Source organism: Rhipicephalus sanguineus, chromosome 8 (assembly GCF_013339695.2).
Source record: "Rhipicephalus sanguineus isolate Rsan-2018 chromosome 8, BIME_Rsan_1.4, whole genome shotgun sequence".
NCBI classification, from domain to species: domain Eukaryota; kingdom Metazoa; phylum Arthropoda; class Arachnida; order Ixodida; family Ixodidae; genus Rhipicephalus; species Rhipicephalus sanguineus.
In genome coordinates, this window is record NC_051183.1 from 52707514 (window position 1) to 52724460 (window position 16947).

The 16947-nt window shown below is 47.0% G+C and overlaps 1 protein-coding gene across 1 annotated transcript in view; it reads right to left on the reverse strand.

The window, feature by feature from the left end:
- Positions 1 to 16947, reverse strand: part of LOC119402735 (female-specific histamine-binding protein 2-like) — a 571419-nt gene that overhangs the window by 451482 nt on the left and 102990 nt on the right. The gene's annotated exons all lie outside the window — the stretch shown is intronic.

A 16947-nucleotide genomic window follows, 5' to 3' on the forward strand; every position in this document is an offset into this window, starting at 1 on the left:
GGACAATGGCGGCGCTGCCCTCGAGGTATTACAGACGGCCCCTGAGTTCCGGGTCGGCTAGTTGTCGTTCAGCGAAGTGGTCGGCACTAATGGTTCCAAAGAAGCAGTCGTCATCCTGCGGAGGTCCAAGTCCTACACTGCTTGCGTCGGTATGTACTTCTGTTTCGGCGTATTCGTCGAAATTGGCAAGTAACCGAGGCATCTGAGGCGTCGTTTTAGTGCTTGAAATGCTTCCTTTTCCGGGGTTTCTCGCTTGAACATGACGTCAATCCTGGTAAGGTTACTAAGTAACTGGGCGATGCGGGCAAAATTTTTGAGAACCCGCCTCTAATATGCGCACAGGCCGAGAAATCGACGCACGACCTTTCTGTCTGCGGGTGACGGGAACGAAGCGATGACGGCTGTTTTCTGCGGGTCGGGGCGTACTCCGGACTTGCTTATGACGTGGCCCAAGAGCAAGAGCTCCTCGTATTAAAAGCGGCACTTTTCTGGCTTGAGGGTGAGTCTGGAGCTCTTGATTGCTTGAAGTACAGCTTCAAGGCTATGGAGGTGTTCATCGAAGTTTGAGGCAAACACAACGACGTCGTCTAAGTACACGAGGCAATGCTGCCACTTCAAGCCAGCCAGTACTGTATCCATGACACGTTGGAAAGGCGCAGGTGCCGAGCAAAAACCAAAGGACATGGCCTTGAAGTCGAACAGGCCGTCTGGTGTTATGAAGGCAATGTTTTCTCGGTCTCTCTCGTCGACTTCGATTTGCCAGTAGCCGGTCTTGAGGACTATCGACCAAAAGTACTTCGCGTTGTGCAATCGATCCAGGGCGTCGTCTATCCGGTGAAGAGGATACACGTCCTTCTTCGTGACGTTGTTCAGGAGACGATAATAGAGAGTTTTAGCTAGATACAGAAATACAGTACGCAAATACGCTACCCTGTGACGGTACCGCTCCTCTTTTCCAGGTCGTCGAAATTTTCCCGGTGAATGCACCCCAACACCAAAAAAGCTTTTTCAAAAATTACTGTGGGGGTTGTCGTGCCTCATTGTTGCCCGTCAGTCTACGCATTGTTAACGAGAAACCTGTCGTTCGGGGTACGCATTGTCACTGGAACGGGGAGTGGCAAACGCACAACCAGCGGGAAGGGAGGAACGCTACCGTACTGCCTTACCGAATTTGCGTACTGTATTTCCGTAACTTGCTAAAACTCTCTAATATACACTCTCGCTGCCGTGCGTTACATTTATGAAAGGTTCCGTCTATGTTCACATAGCTTTGCGCACATGGGAACTTTCAGAATCCAAGACGGGACGTGGCGTGCCGGCCCTAACGCTTTTGTTTAGCAACAATAAAGCTCTCCTAGGGTATTACCATCAACTGGCAAACTTTCAGAGAAGACTCAAGCGGAAAACTAAACACTTGTTTGCTTGATCAACAGCTTGGTGGCACTGCGACAAATTTTGAGTAGGTGGTGAGCAACGCTCACCATCGTGGCTGAAAGAGTTAATTTCTCTTTATCTTTATACATCTTTATATATAAAAGCGGCATCCATGATGCGTGCCAGTCTCTTCAGACGTGTGCGCAACGGGGAATCCATCCGCAGAACGAGGCAGTACACCACAGAGAATGCCGTAACAACACTACACCACTCGCGCGCTCAGGCTTGTGGGATATATCATGCGCACGTGACCTTCAACGCGCATGACGTGCCTATGCGTATGCGTCATGTGAGCTTCCGGCTGTGATGCTGCAGAGGGCAGGAAAGGGACTTGGCTTGGGAAGGCTACACGGGGCGAGTGGCGAGCGTTTAAAGATTGCCTCCTCGCGTCATGGTTTAGCGCTGCTGCTTCATTGGGCACGCAACTACTCCCAGTGCCTTCATTGGGCACGCAACTACCCCCAGTGTCTAACTGCAATTTCTTATGTGTGGGCTGAACGGGCAGCTTGATCGGCCCGTTCATTGCCGATAATCCCACAGTGACTTGATAGCCACTGAAATGTAATGCGGTGTCCTTACCGCGACCTCTTGATACCTCTTTCTAGGACAGACGCTGATCGGAAGCTCCGCATGCTCGCTCGTCAATACACCATGCCAAATTGGAATGAGCCACATTTCATGCATGCACGACTACACTCCTTTGATCCCACGTTAAGCCTTCGACTGCCATCAAGATTTCGCCGAGGTGACGCCACCGTTCTGTGTAGGTTATGGCTGGGCGTCGCGTTTACCCAAGCGTATGTATTCCGCATAGGGATGTTCGACACCACCGCCTGTGAACACTGCGGCGACGAAGAAACAATTCGGGATGTTCTGCGTGACTGTCCGGCGTATAGCACAGAGAGACAATCTCTTTGCCATGCTTTGAACAAGTTAGACGAGCAGCCTCTATCAGAAGAAAGACTACTACGCCATTGTCCGGAGATAACGTCGCAGAGGAAGGTTCTACAAGCACTACTAGCCTTCCTGCGATCCACTGGCCTGTCAGAGCGCCTCTGAGCGGAACACTCTCGTGTGTGTGTGGTAGTGATTGTTTTTTTTTCTTATAAGTTATTTTCTCTGTCGCTTTCAACCCTCTATACCCCAACCCCAGTGCAGGGTAGCATACCGGATACAAAATTCTGGTTAACCTCCCTGCCTTCCTCTGCTCTTTCTCTCTCTCTATTATGTGACCTGGTGAGAAGTGAGTGTCGCTTTAACCACTCGACCATTCAGGCATGCTATCACAGCATAGCAAAGCCTTGTATAGTATACCAAATAGCAAGAAGGTGGGAGAATAGGTCTCGGTGAGGAGGAGCAAAGAGAGTAATTTAAAGCATAGAAAGAAAGATAGTTTGAGAGATAGAGAGAAAGAAAGGAAAAAAGAGAAACAGGGAAAGAGACACAGAATCAAATAAAGACAGAAAGAAATGTAGAGCGAAAGAAACAGACAGAAATAAACATAAATCAAGAAATACAGAGAAAAAGCGAGAGAGAGAGAGAAAACGCCAGGCCTGCGCGGAAAGTTCAGCACAGTCACAGCGAAAGCTGGAAGAGCGGCATTTCTAAAGCTCGTTATAAACTCTCTTGTGGCTACTAATACAAGTACAATAGCAACGTACCCACTACGCCACAAATCATAATTTTTGTGCAGTTGAGAAGCACCCACCACGACATTATTCGTTATTCTGCGGAGAAGCGAGGTACCATCTGTGAGGCATTATGTGCGCTTTGTTATTGCGGTGATTGATGACGATGAAGAATTATGGCTGAGCCCTTTGTAATGGGTTGGAAGCTTTAAACGACCCACTAGTTACGTAATTCATATTGTGGGACGCCCGGTCGTTATTTTACTGTCCCACCGCACTTTATAACATACGTTAACCGGAGAAACGGAGAGCGAGAGAGAGAAGGAATTAACTTCATTGAGAGCCTGAGGAAATGGGTCATGGGAGCCTTATGGGCTTCCTTGGCAACCGATAGAAGTGCACTTGCCAGGAACCCACTACGCTATAAATCATCATAATTTTTATGAAGTAGGGAAGCAGCCACTATGAAATTTTTCGTCATTCTGCGGAGAACCGTGGTACTCGCTAAACACCTCTAAGGCATTATGAGCACTTTGTTGATGCTGTGGCTGATGACGATGAAGAATTACCGTAGAGGCCTTTGTAATGGGTTGGAAGCACTCAACAACCCACTCGTTGCGGAATTTGCATTGTGTGACACCCGGTTACAGAATTCGCGTTGTGCGACGCTTGGTGCTTATTTTACTCTTCTACCGCACTACATTACATGTGTTAATGTGGTTCCTTCCCGACATGAAGCATCTATAGGGTCTTTTTGCAACGCAGTTTCAAGCACCGGCATGGCCCTGAGGTAGAACACTGGGCTCCCACGCAGAGGGCCCGTGTTCGAACCTCGTTCCATCCTGCAAACTTTTTCTTATTTCCTTTCTTTTTCTTATTTCGTGCGACAGTGGTTACGGACACCGGCGGCGGCGGCGGCGCACAACTACGGCGCTAAAAACGGCCGTTGAAATGATCTCATAACAGCTTCCGCTGTAATACGAAATAAAGAGAAAAGAGAGGTATAGATTGGAAACATAGAAACAGAAATAAAGACTAAAAAAATACACGACAAACAGGGAGAAGAAAGAAATTAAAGAACAGTGAAAAAAAAATTGCGAAACTTAGCAAAACTGCAACAGTCGGGACTATTTAGGTGTCCTTAAGCTCCCGCTGTCGCTTTAGCGTTGCGCCTCGAATGCAAGGTACAAAGTTTCTTTTTTTTCTTTTTCTTGCGGTCCCACTTACAACCCCATGTGCATTCGCGAGGCTATATAAGTTTCGTTTGAAAAATTGCAGCGATGTTTTACTCCGGGAACGCGGGCGACGCACAAGCGAATAGGCGCTAAGCCCTTGGGCACTGACCGTAGAATATTTAGGAAAACCTGGCCAGCTTTGTCGTCCTCAATGTTTCCAGAGCATGCTCTGAGGAGGTATCAGTTTCTAGTTTGCCTTGAGCACCCTCACCCTAATATTGAAGTGGCCGTCATCGTAGAGAAGCCGTCGAAATTAAAAAAAAAACGTTATCATTGGGCAGATCAGCCGAAAACCATAGCGAAATGTGGTTGCCTTGCTGGCTATCCGCTTTACGGATAGCCAGCAAGGCATCATCATTTCGGTTTCTGAGGCATGCCGACTATACTGGCGTGTAAAAGATATCTCGTGGCCCGACTTGACCCCCTCACACTCGTTAAGCAGATACGTCAGTTTTATCACAACGAAGTACACCGCTCGTGGCATGATGTGCACATCATTAGTCAATGTCGTCGGCATGGTCGAGCAATGCTTAAATATAGCTGGCGTATTCGTATGTACAGATATGTACAGATTGTACAGATTGTATGTACCGATTCATTACATTGTTATAAAAGCGGATAGCCAAAACCGCAAACATACCTGGAGTTACCAGGAGAAAAAGGTTCCATACGGCAGAGTTGCATGGCTATGTGGTAAAATCCTTGTCTTCCATGCAGAATGCCTGGCTGCGATTCCCGATTGAACTGTGATTTTTGTTCTTTGCTTCAGTTGGTATTCTCCGCTCATTGACAGGGCTGCCGACACCGGCACCCCATTTTCTTCGGCACCGGCTCTTTTACACTTTGTGTATGTTATGGGCTTACGAGGCACGCCGACTACACTGGCGCGTTAAAATTTCCAGCCAATTCTCTCTGTCCCTGGCCTTATATATTCGCAATGCCCATAGACTGTCACGCCACCCAGCGGAATTCAGGAGCGTCCTCTCGAGGAGGGTTCGTAGACGACAAAATGGCGGCACTATGCAGTCGCTCCCTTGTTCGGCTGTGCTAGCCTCAGTGTTAACGCGTTGGCAAGAAAGGAACACTACGACTTTGCATGTTCCCTGCATCAGTGAATAAACCGGGCCCTCCGCGACACGAGAAATCTGATTCGTTCTTGCGAGACGCGAAGTTTTCGTGAAAATACGTGGCAACTCGCGCTTTCAATGCTAGCCCACAGTGTACGCATACTATCAGCTTCGCGAGGCTTTCTGTAGCCACGTAGGTAAGTTAAATGTTATCGTCTGACATATTCAGTTGAAGCTCACCTTGTTTTACTTGCATATATAATTGGTCAGTGTTTCTTGTAGTGCATGAGTCCCATAACACTGTACGCGGGAGGGAGGTCGCGCGGGCTCGCGATGTGCTCAGCCTCATGTATAACTGAGCGATCTCAAGTTGGCGATACATGAAAATAGGGCCTCTATCCTTTGTCAGCAAAGCGCTGTTACGAATCGTGCGAGCGACGTTTCAATCATTCGAGGACGCGTCTGCTCGACGCCTTTCATGGAGCGAACGCTTTCCATCCACGCCGTCCTTCGCCAGTGTGTTGGGTTTCATAGCCACCGCTGCGCCGCTTCTTTTTGTACGTTTGTTGATAGGTGGCAGCACACTGCAAGCGATTTGCTTGTTGACCGGTCTGAGAGCAAAACGCAAAACGTTCTCCGCGCCCAGACGTCTCTCTAATTGTAAACGTGGTGACGCGGAGTGGTCGAAGTCGTTCGGCGGAGGAAATTCTTCAGATTGCTTTCAGCAGTGATGTTGAAAGAAACCATCTTGACGACGAGGATTTTTCACTGGACGTAGAAGACTGTGAAAGCACCGAGAGTGACAGCGACGATGAACCACCAGCTGCTAACTCACGAGGAGCGAGTTGCACTTCACGGCCCTCGAGCGCTAATGTTCTCTCACGCTCGTAAGTCACTTTGATTGTATTTAATGTATAATATCCTTGAGCGAGATCAAAATAAAAACATTGTTCCTCTTGTGCATTGCATGTATCACAATATTGTGGATTATTATGGAGCGCCGCATGCCGCCAACATGCTCGAGCTCGACCAGCGAAGCGAAATGGTTAGAGCGATGGAACGTGCAGTCACGGCCACAATCCACGCCTCTCGGCGAACTTCTTCGACGTTGCGAAAAGCATACGTGTGCGTTCTTTTCGATATTCATGTTTCGATCGTGCTGATCGAACCTGCAACATGCGAGTGAAGTACACACGGCTAGAGTCTCAGCATGGCTGTGACACAAGCGCTACTGAATGGCATGTTAAATGCTTGTGTTCCGTTGAAGACGTAACTCCGCGTTTCCGACTGCGCAAGTAATGACGACGGGGTATTATCACAGAACACTTTTATGTTTGCAAGCCATCATCACGCGCAGCAGCGATGGCGCTACTCGCTGGCGGCCTACTACTGCGGCAAATCCGTCAGGCAGGCTCGGTACGTACTACCTCGGAGTGCCGTTCAGCTCATACGTCAATTCTAGTTCATACATGTTTATGTATATAGCACGCACAGGGTTTCGCAAAGCATCGTTATGCACGATAACGGAGCTAAAATATAACCTTTCACTTCGCAGCAAATAATTAGGTGGCGAGTACTTAGCACTTTCCATGGTTTGGGAAAGTATTTTAGTCTCATATCCATTTCAGCGCAGCTCGTGACTTCATCCGGTGAAAGTGGCACGGTCCGTACGTCCGCACGTCCTATCTGTTCCTATGCTAACAAACGGGCTGATCCTCCTCCTGGCGCCATCTTGAAAAGCACGGCGCGCCACCTATAGTTCGTGGGCATTGCGAATACAATGAATCACCTTTGGCTCATACCCGCATAATGCTCGACACGGTATGTGGGTATATGCCACACGTGACTAGTGGAAAGCGTTGCATCACGCATGCGATAGACAAGTCCTGTTATCATGTCATATACTGTGAATTGAGTTTGTCATACACTCATGTCCTCCTTTGCAAATTTCGCTATATAGCAAGTTCAGGAGACGACCATGAGAGCGTCCAGACGTGCGCGGCCAGGTAGATAGATAGATAGATAGATAGATAGATAGATAGATAGATAGATAGATAGATAGATAGATAGATAGATAGATAGATAGATAGATAGATAGATAGATAGATAGATAGATAGAAATTGTCAAAGTGCCTTTGGTTCGCTACGAATTGCATCCAATTTAAAAATGTCACTTTTGACTAAATAGAGTGATTTGGATCGCGCCCGGCTATGATTATACATTGTACACAGATGAATTGGTGTTGCGACCATTCATTGCATAGGGTGGAGGCAGGCACGGAGCAGCTGTACATTGATTGGCACATTATCATACATGAGTGAAAATACGTTGGCTAGAAAACAGGAACATATTTCCTGATAGCAGTGCCTAGAAAATGAGCATTGTTATTTGAAAGGAGCAATTTAACGTAACTTTTTGTCATATTGGGTACTTTGCGGCATTCTGTCTAGCGCCAGACAACCAGGCGTTGCAGCCTTGACTACTCTAGGTCGCATGAAAATAGAATTTGTTAGTATTTTTTCACGTCTCCGATACAGGGCAGCCTGTAGGAATTTTCGGTCAGGTGTTATAGATAGCGCGCCAAGGCTGGCCGCACATTGTACAAACCACTGCAGAAACACCATGTGGAACATGAAGGGTAACATATTCATGACCGAATGGACAGTTGCTGCTTCACATAAGTGTCAAAAATGTGGCAGCGAAGTATGGGGTACATCTCGTAATCTCCGCCCCAGCTAGACTGGGTCTGCTCTCTGCCTGTAGCTCAGTTGAAGGGAAATGTCGGCGGGGCTGTTTAAGACAGGATGCACATGACGTGCGGCCAGATATATGTCATAGAGACTGGTCACTATTTGAATGAACGAAACAGGGAACTCATATAAACCTAAAGAATTAAAATAACATTGGGCACATCTTAATCAAGTGGAATGCCTGAAAACATGAACTGCTGTTTCACGATGTAAATATTTTTGGAAGGAGTGGGGATGAGACGGTTCGTGAAACACTGGAAGGTTTCAATTTTTACTTAAAGTGCCCCTGTATGGAACCTGCAATATTCGGATATTATTTTCTTTGAAATCTGATAAGGTGCCTCTTACATTGTGTGCATGCCTTTATTCGGTATTTAATCTCGGTTTTTGACCTGAAATAAATCACTTGGAAGTACCACCTGCGTTGTCCCGTTTGTATTACTTTGTTTCGCTCCCGCGTAATTTTAGCGTTAATTATGCGATAAAATGGGAAGTCTTGGCCAATCAAGTGCGTCAAGCATCTTGTGTACACCTATGGGTGATTGCGCTTTAATGTAGCATACACTGCTAAAAAGATTCCTAGCAGAAATTCTCTAATGACAGGGTACCACTCGATGTTCATCAATGTAATATGCAAGCATATTACCAAAGGCATTTTTTTTTCAAACGCAATATTCCATTGATACATCCGAGGCCACATGCCGGCCTCATGAGACCGACATTTAGGTGTCAAAAAACAAAAAGGAGAAGGAACGACTGCGTGTGAGTATAATTAAAAGGTTAGCTCGTTCATCGGTACGTTGTAGGGACGACATAAAATGTAAAAGATTTCTTACAAATAAAATCATCCCTTCCTGCGCAAGTGCCGATATATTTCGAAATTTTGTTTTACTGATGTAATCTGCAATCTGCTGTCTTCACTCGGAGGGCATGCATTCCACATCACTATAGTTATATGTCTGCCTCCTTGTTCGATAACTCTGCGAATAAAATGACATAGCTGTAGAAACAAAACCTCATCACTCATGCAGAGCAGGAAGCTATCTCTTTGGCTCTACGCTTTATTTTAGCTTCTTATCGGCTGATGACTGTAACTGAGTGTTAAGCTCCGTAGCAAGAGCCAGCAATGGTGACAGAAAAGCGTTTCATATGCTGAAATCATTTCGCTGCGCAGACACGTACTGAATTGAATGCTAACGGGATGTCAACGAAAAAAAAAAACAACTTTTGCAATAGCCGTTTCTTTATAATCGTCTTTCGGAATGAAAGTAATGATATTATTAGGTGTGCATCTTAGAATGTGTGTGAAGGAGGAGGGTGTGCGGAGCTGTGTAGTATGCACTACAAAGCTTCGCAAACTTGTCTGCCGAGTGGCCTGAATGTTCAGTCATTGTATGTGGCTCCCTATATCCACAAAGGGAGCACACATATAAGGACAAGGGTCACTCTAAGTGCACTAGCATTAAGAAGAATAATATTAAAAACGAATAATTTTGGTATTTAATTAGGTGGGCTTCTTCAATGCCGAATAGAACGTTGAAATTGAGACATTTTCTTTGAATAAGGGCGACTCGGGCAACAGTAGTGCAATAGAATGAACGTGCCTCGATATTTCGTCAGGCCATTTTTTTTCATAATATCAAAAGCATTTCCATACGGAATTCTTTTATTGATATAAGAAACAAGTTTATAGTTAATAAAACACGCCACGCTTATCTGTCTAGCGGTGTGATAATATCCTCCATAGCGCCAACCGAGTAATTAAGGCATAGAGCTAAAAACGCCGAGGTAAATCGTGTATAAGCAAGAGTGGCCGTATTCGGGGAGGCTTACCGAGAAGTGAACGGGTTTAAAGCGATGTATGTCAATTATCACGCCACTAGTCTCTCATTAATCGACACCGTGTGTCTCGTAAAAGTCGCTGTGTCAAGCGTGCGCCCTAGATTGTAGGACCTTAAACTGTGAGAAATATCTTCTGGGCATTTGCTGAATCGCTTTCTTTAATACAGCATATGATAGTGCAACTGCATCAGAATACCTATCACACACAGAAAATACACCTAATGATGGCATTTTTTATTGCAGTTATGTTACGTCCAGCTTTGGCGTCGCTGTTTTTCCACACACACACACACACACACACACACACACACCACACACACACACACACACACACACACACACACACACACACCACACACACACACACACACACACACACACACACACACACACACACACACACACACACACACACACACACACACACACACACACGCACACACACACACAAACACGCACACACACACACACACACACACACACATATATATATATATATATATATATATATATATATATATATATATATATATATAGCATTCGAGGCGCAATGCTAAAGAGACAGCGGGAGGTCATGGGCACCTATAGTCCTGACTATTGCAGTTTTGCTAAGTTTAGCAAATTTTTTTCGCTCTTCCTCCATTTCTTTCTTCTCTCTGTTTGTCGAGTATTTTTTAACTTTTTATTTTATTTATATTTCTTTCTTTCCAATCTATATGTTTCTCTTTCTTCCACTTCTATCTCTCTTTCTCTCTCTCTGTATTTCTTGCTTCATGTTTATTTCTATCTCTTTCTTTCGCTCTACATTTATTTCTCTGTCTTTATTTCATTCTGTCTCTCTTTCCCTGTTTCTCTTTTTATCCTTTCTTTCTATCTTTCGTTCTATGCTTTGATTTACTCTCTTCGCTCCTCTTCACCCTCACTTATTTTCCCACCCTCTTGCTATATGGCATTTGATACAAGGCTTCGCTCTGCTCTGCTAGCATGCCTCGATGGTCGAGTGGTTGAAGCGCCCCTCACCAGGTCATCTAAGAAATTTCAGTTAGACACTTGGGGGTAGTTGCGTGCCCAATGAAGACACTGGTAGTAGTTTCATGCCCAATGAAGCAGCGCGATACCATTCGCAATGCCCACGAACTATAGGTTGCGCGCCGTGCTTTTCATGATGACGCCAAGAGGAGGGTCAACCCGTTTGTTAGCATAGGAACAGATAGTACGTGCGGACGTACGGCCCGTTCCACTTTCACCGGATGAAGTAATGGGCTGCGCTGAATTGGATATGAGACTAAAATACTTTCCCAAACCATGGAAAGGGCTAAGTACACTCGCCACCTATTTATTTGCTGCGGTGTGAAAGGTTATATTTCAGCTCCGTTACCATCCATAACGATGCTTTGCGAAATCCCATGCGTGCTACATAAAACTGCATGAACTAGAATGGACTGTATGAGCTGAATGGCACTCCGAGGTAGTACGTACCGAGCCTGCCTGACGGATTTGCCGCAGTAGTAGGCCGCCAGCGAGTAGCGCCATCGCTGCTGCACGGGACCGCACGTTTAACCGTGGTGAAGGTTTGCAAACATAATACACCGTCGTCATTACTTGCGCAGTCGGGAACGCGCAGTTACGTTTTCGACTGAACACAAGCATTTAACACCCCATTCCGAAGCGCTTGTGTCACAGCCATGCTGAGACTCTAGCCGTGTGCTATTCACTTCACACGCATGTTCCAGGTTCGATCAGCACGATCGAAATATGAATATCGAAAAGAATGCACACGTATCCTTTTCGCAAAGTCGAAGAAGTTAGCCGAGAGGCGTGGACTGTCGGCGTGACTGCACGTTCTATCTCTCTAACCATGTCGCTTCGCTGGTCGAGCTCGAGCGTGTTGGCGGCATGCGGCGCTCCATAATATCCACAATAATAGTGATACATGCAATGCTCGAGAGGAACTATGCTTTTATTTTGATCTCGCTCAAGGATATTAAACATTAAATACAATCAAAGTGACTTACGAGCGTGAAAGAACATTAATGCACGAGGGGACGTGAAGTGCAACTCGCTCCTCGTGAGTTAGCAGATGGTTCTTCATCGTCGCTGTCACTCTCGGTGCTTTCGCAGTCTTCTACGTTCAGTGAAAAATCCTCGTCGTCAAGATGGTTTCTATCACATCCCTGCTGAAAGCAATCTGAAGCATTTCCTCCGCCGAACGACTTCGACCACTCCGCATCACCACGTTTACAATTAGAGATGTCTAGGTTCAGAGAACATCTTGCTCTCAGACCGGTCAACAAGCAAATCGCTTGCAGTGTGCTGCCACCTATCAACAAACGTACAAAAAGCAAGCGGCGCAGCGCTGGCTATGAAACCAAACCACTGGCGAAGGACGGCGTGGAAAGCGTTCGCTCCACGAAAGGAGTGGAGCAGACGCGTCCTCGAATGATTGAAACGTCACTCGCACGATTAGTAACAGCGCTTTGCTGACAAAGGATAGAGGCCCTATTTTAACGTACCGACAGCTTGAGATCGCTCAGTTTGACAAGAGCACATAGCGAGCCGGCGCGACCTCCCGCGTACACTGTTATTGGATTCGTGCACTACAAGAAACACTGACCAAGGCTATATACAAGTAAAACAGGGTGAGCTGCAACTGAATATGTCAGACGATAACATTTAACTAACCTACGTGGCTATAGAAAGCCTTGCGGAGCTAATAGTACGCGTACGCTGTGGGCTAGCATTGAAAACGCGAGTTGCCACGTATTTTCACGAAAACTTCGCCTCTCGCAAGAACGGATCAGATTTGTCGTGTCACGGAGGGCCCGGTTTGTTCACTGATGCAGGGAACATGCAAAGTCGTAGTGTTCCTTCCTTGCCAACGCGTTAACACTGAGGTTAGCACAGCCTGAACAAGGGAGCGACTGCGTAGTACTGCCATTTTGTCGTCTACTAACCCTCCTCGAGAGGGCGCTCTTGAATTCCGCTTGGGGGCGCGACAGTCTATGGGCATTGCGAATAATGCGAGGAGGCAATCTTAAAGGGGCCCTGCAACACCTTTCTTAGTTATATTGGAATAGTCTCATTATTGACGTATGACTGTTCACGAGTCATATGCCGCAAAAATTTTTCGAATCCATCAAGTCTAAGTGGTGTTACCAAATTATAGAGATCACGTTCCGCAGCTTTCTTCCTCCACTCAACGCCGCGAGCGCGCGGAAAGCTGCTCGGGGCGTGAAGGGAGGGAGGATGGAGGTGCGAGGAGGCGCCGAAGAGTTACGTCAGCGCCGGCGGCATTTTTTTTTTTCATTTTTTTCTCTCTGGCGTCTCGGCGCAACCACGTGGTCTGGGGTGCCACTTCCGGTCGGCTTGCGTGGACGTCGTCTCCATCGCACCGTGTATTGCGCGTGCTTGAAAACTGCGAGTCTGTTTGGTAATGTTTGGTGTGCACCTCGAACTGCCGTAGTGCTTTCATTGCTCTGCCAACCATGGACGCAAACCTGCGCGCGCGTTTGCAACGAATGACAACTGAGATGGGTTTCGAGCCACACTCCGATACACCGCCTCGTCGCACCGCTCGCGCTTAAATCGTATTCAACACAGCAAAGCTGCGTGCACCCTTCTCCCAGTGGCGGTACTTCGATGCTGTTTGCTCTTCGAATGCGGGCGCGCAGCCAGTGCGAGCTGACAACAAAGAACTAAAGAACATAAGAAAGGATCGTGGGGCATCGGGCCGGCGCGGACCCATCCCCCGGCTGTCTGCAGCTACCGTGAAAATGCGAATCTGGTTGCTGTGTCGCGGTTTCTAGGGAACGTGAGCCTACGGGGCGGATACCCCGAGATACGGCTCGGTGACATACTGAACAGACAGCGAACGAGACTCTCGCCATAGAGGGAACACAGGTATCCTAAACTAGCCGGCGCCAGCATTGTTATCAGAGAAATGCTGCACCGCTGCCTTGGTCGGTCGTGAGAACGTGCTGACGATGCAGTTTCCAGTTGACAAGGCAACACTCGAACGGCTGCCACTCTCAACGGCAACCGGCGATGGTCAAAAGCAGAGAAATATTCACGATTTCGGCACTGCGCATGGTGAAGAAAACGCAACCACGCAACTACGAGCAGACGAGCTGTCGGTGAGACCGGAAGTGCTAATATTAATGTTTGTTCGGTGTTTTAACGGCATAACACAATATAAACACACATATTATCTACTTATTGAACTCAAAATTGACAACAACGGTAATAATGAGGGTGTTATGTTGATTATCACATCAGCCAATGGTGGAACTGTCGACAATCGCGTCATATATTGCGGACTAATACATCATTTGTCGAGAGAAGAGGGAGCGATTTTCAGCTAACTTTGAGAATTTATTGTAAATTCTAGGCCCCTCGCTTCGCTATAATATTTGGCTCGCGTGTTCTCGGGAGCCTCGACTACCTATTGGCAGCGCTTTTTGACCCTTCTCCTTCCTTTTTGACCAGGGCCTTCCTTTTTAAGCCCTTGCCACTCTCCCCGTGTAGCCTTCCCGAGCCAAGTTTCTTTCCTGCCCTCTTCAGCATCGGAGCCGGAAGCTCCCATGACGCATACGCATAGAAGCGTCATGGGCACTCGAGGTCACGTGCGCATGATATATCCGACCGAGCCTGGGCGTGCGAGCGGTGCAGTGTTGTTTCGGCGTTCTCTATGGTGTACTGCCTGTTTCTGCGGATGGATTCCCCGCTGGGCACACGTCTGGAGAGGCTGGCATGCATCATGGATCCTCCTTCGCACCGCTATTCCGAATGAACCCTCACCGATGACTAGGCTTGCAACCTATTACCAAGCATGAAAGCTGCGAGATTGCTCGGGCACAAGACTATAGCAGTATCATGAGCCAGTGCCGCATGAATGTATAGGTAGACGCGAGAGGATACATGAGCCTAATGAGCGCTGGAACGCGGGAGAAAGTTATTGTTTAGCTGTCAGAGCTGGCGCCTGCGCTAACGCATGTGAAATGGACGCAGATTAGTATCGCACCTGCAGCGATTGGACGTGAAGAAGTAAACAAACAATAATCACACATTCTGTTTCTTTGTTTTATTTTTTTCTCAACTTTGGTTCATTTATTCAAACAACAGGTTACACAAACTACAGATGTCGCGTCGAATACTTCTCCCAGCGTCATTTGCCACCGTGGGCGACATCAGAGCGCCGATTTCTACGTAGAGGAGTGACCAGAACACAGATAACTACGTAGAGCTATTCTTTGTTGTACGTTATCCACTCCATCTAGGGGCGCGCGCCCGCGATATGAACGGCAAGCGGCGTTCAGCTTATGGGTTGACATCTTTCTGCTGCACGTTGCGTTGGAAATCTTGTCAGAGGTGATCGTGAGTGCCCAGGGTATGCATTTTACTTGTTAGCTCGAAATGGTCAGACCTGGTGAGGGGCCCTTTAAGACGCTGGCCTTCGGATCACGCGTTCGAATCCCGCCTCGCTAAGAAAAATTTTTCCCCCAGATTTTATCTCTTGCTCTAACTTCATTTAAATCCGTGTCCCGCGTGATCAAAGGAATGCGGTCCCAGAAAGTTCACCACTGAGAAGCGCATATGTATGATCTGTTTTCCAGCAGTTGCCGGTGTCTCAATCATGGGCTTCTCGGCGATCACCAGTTTCTGATGTGGCAGTATGATGTTTTATCGAGGTCGTTGAGGTGAGTTCTCATTTGACGCTGCGCGGTTTCTTTGTTGCCTGAATTTGAACGTCCATACGGCGTTGCTGCGTGTAGCAACAGGAGTGTTGCGCTGCTAAGGACCTGGAAATAAGTGAACTTCCTGGCATAGAATAAGGAACAAGTTAGGAGGGAGCATTGAGCAATGTGAGAGAAAAAAAAAGCGAGAGAGAGAGAGAGAGAGAGGAAGAAAAAAAGTACTACGTTCGGCACGTACACGTGAAGCTTCGATTTCCAACATTTTACCTATCGGGCAAGTGCTCCTGATTTTTGTGTTCAAAACGAGTAACATTCCCTCAATGAATATTCTTTCTTTTCATGCCGTGCAGCCACGGTCTAGCAGCGTGTATTAACTTTTAGGAGCATTAATTTAGGCCTAACTTGTCCCTTTTCTTATCAACAGCTTTTAAACTGCACGTAAGCTGGCGGCACACAAATGGCAGCTGTGATCATGAAGTTCCCCGTGTTGCCGTGTCTTAAACAATGCCATACCGGAGCTTCCCGACACCGCCACCTGAACGTAGGACCTCACACTATCTCATCAATTTGGACTTAAAGGGAATGTACCACCTCCCGCTGCGTAGTAAAGTACATTTGCCATTTCCGGTGGATAGTCCGTGTCACTGGGGTTTCCGTAACCTAAGGAACACTGCTTCACATTTATCACTATTTTGATCGCAACTCTACCGGTAGCACGAAGAGTCGACAGCGAGGTGCCGGTCTGTCAAAGACGCTATGCGTTTAATGTGATAAAAATCTGTGCTAACTGGCACGGATTCATCCTACAAGACGTTGGGCTTATTGATAAACGCGGACAAAAGCGAGCATCGAGGACACACGCCCGTAGAACCACGCGTGGACAGGTTACTTGGTTTGTGTGTTCTCCTAATTTCTGTTAATTGTCCGTGCTTGCACATCCACCATCTCTCATCAGAACGCTATATGTGATGTTTTTTCCAACGTGGCGACAACCGCAAGTTCCGCTATTCTGCGTTTTAGAATAACGATAGGCACAATAGGTACATTTAGCAAGATTTTCCCGAGATGTGTTTGCCCAACTTTATTTTTTATTTGATCGCTTCTTGGTGGCGTAAATGCAAGCCTTGTATGTTACGGTCTAGTCAAGCGTCACCACCGGCCAATGGTGATCTGGGCTTATATGAAACAGCTATTTCCAGTGATCTTATTGAGAGCGCCCGATCACTTTACTACCGTGAAGCTACACAAGCTGGGTTTCTGTATTACTTATATGAGAATCTTACATGAGAAACTTGGT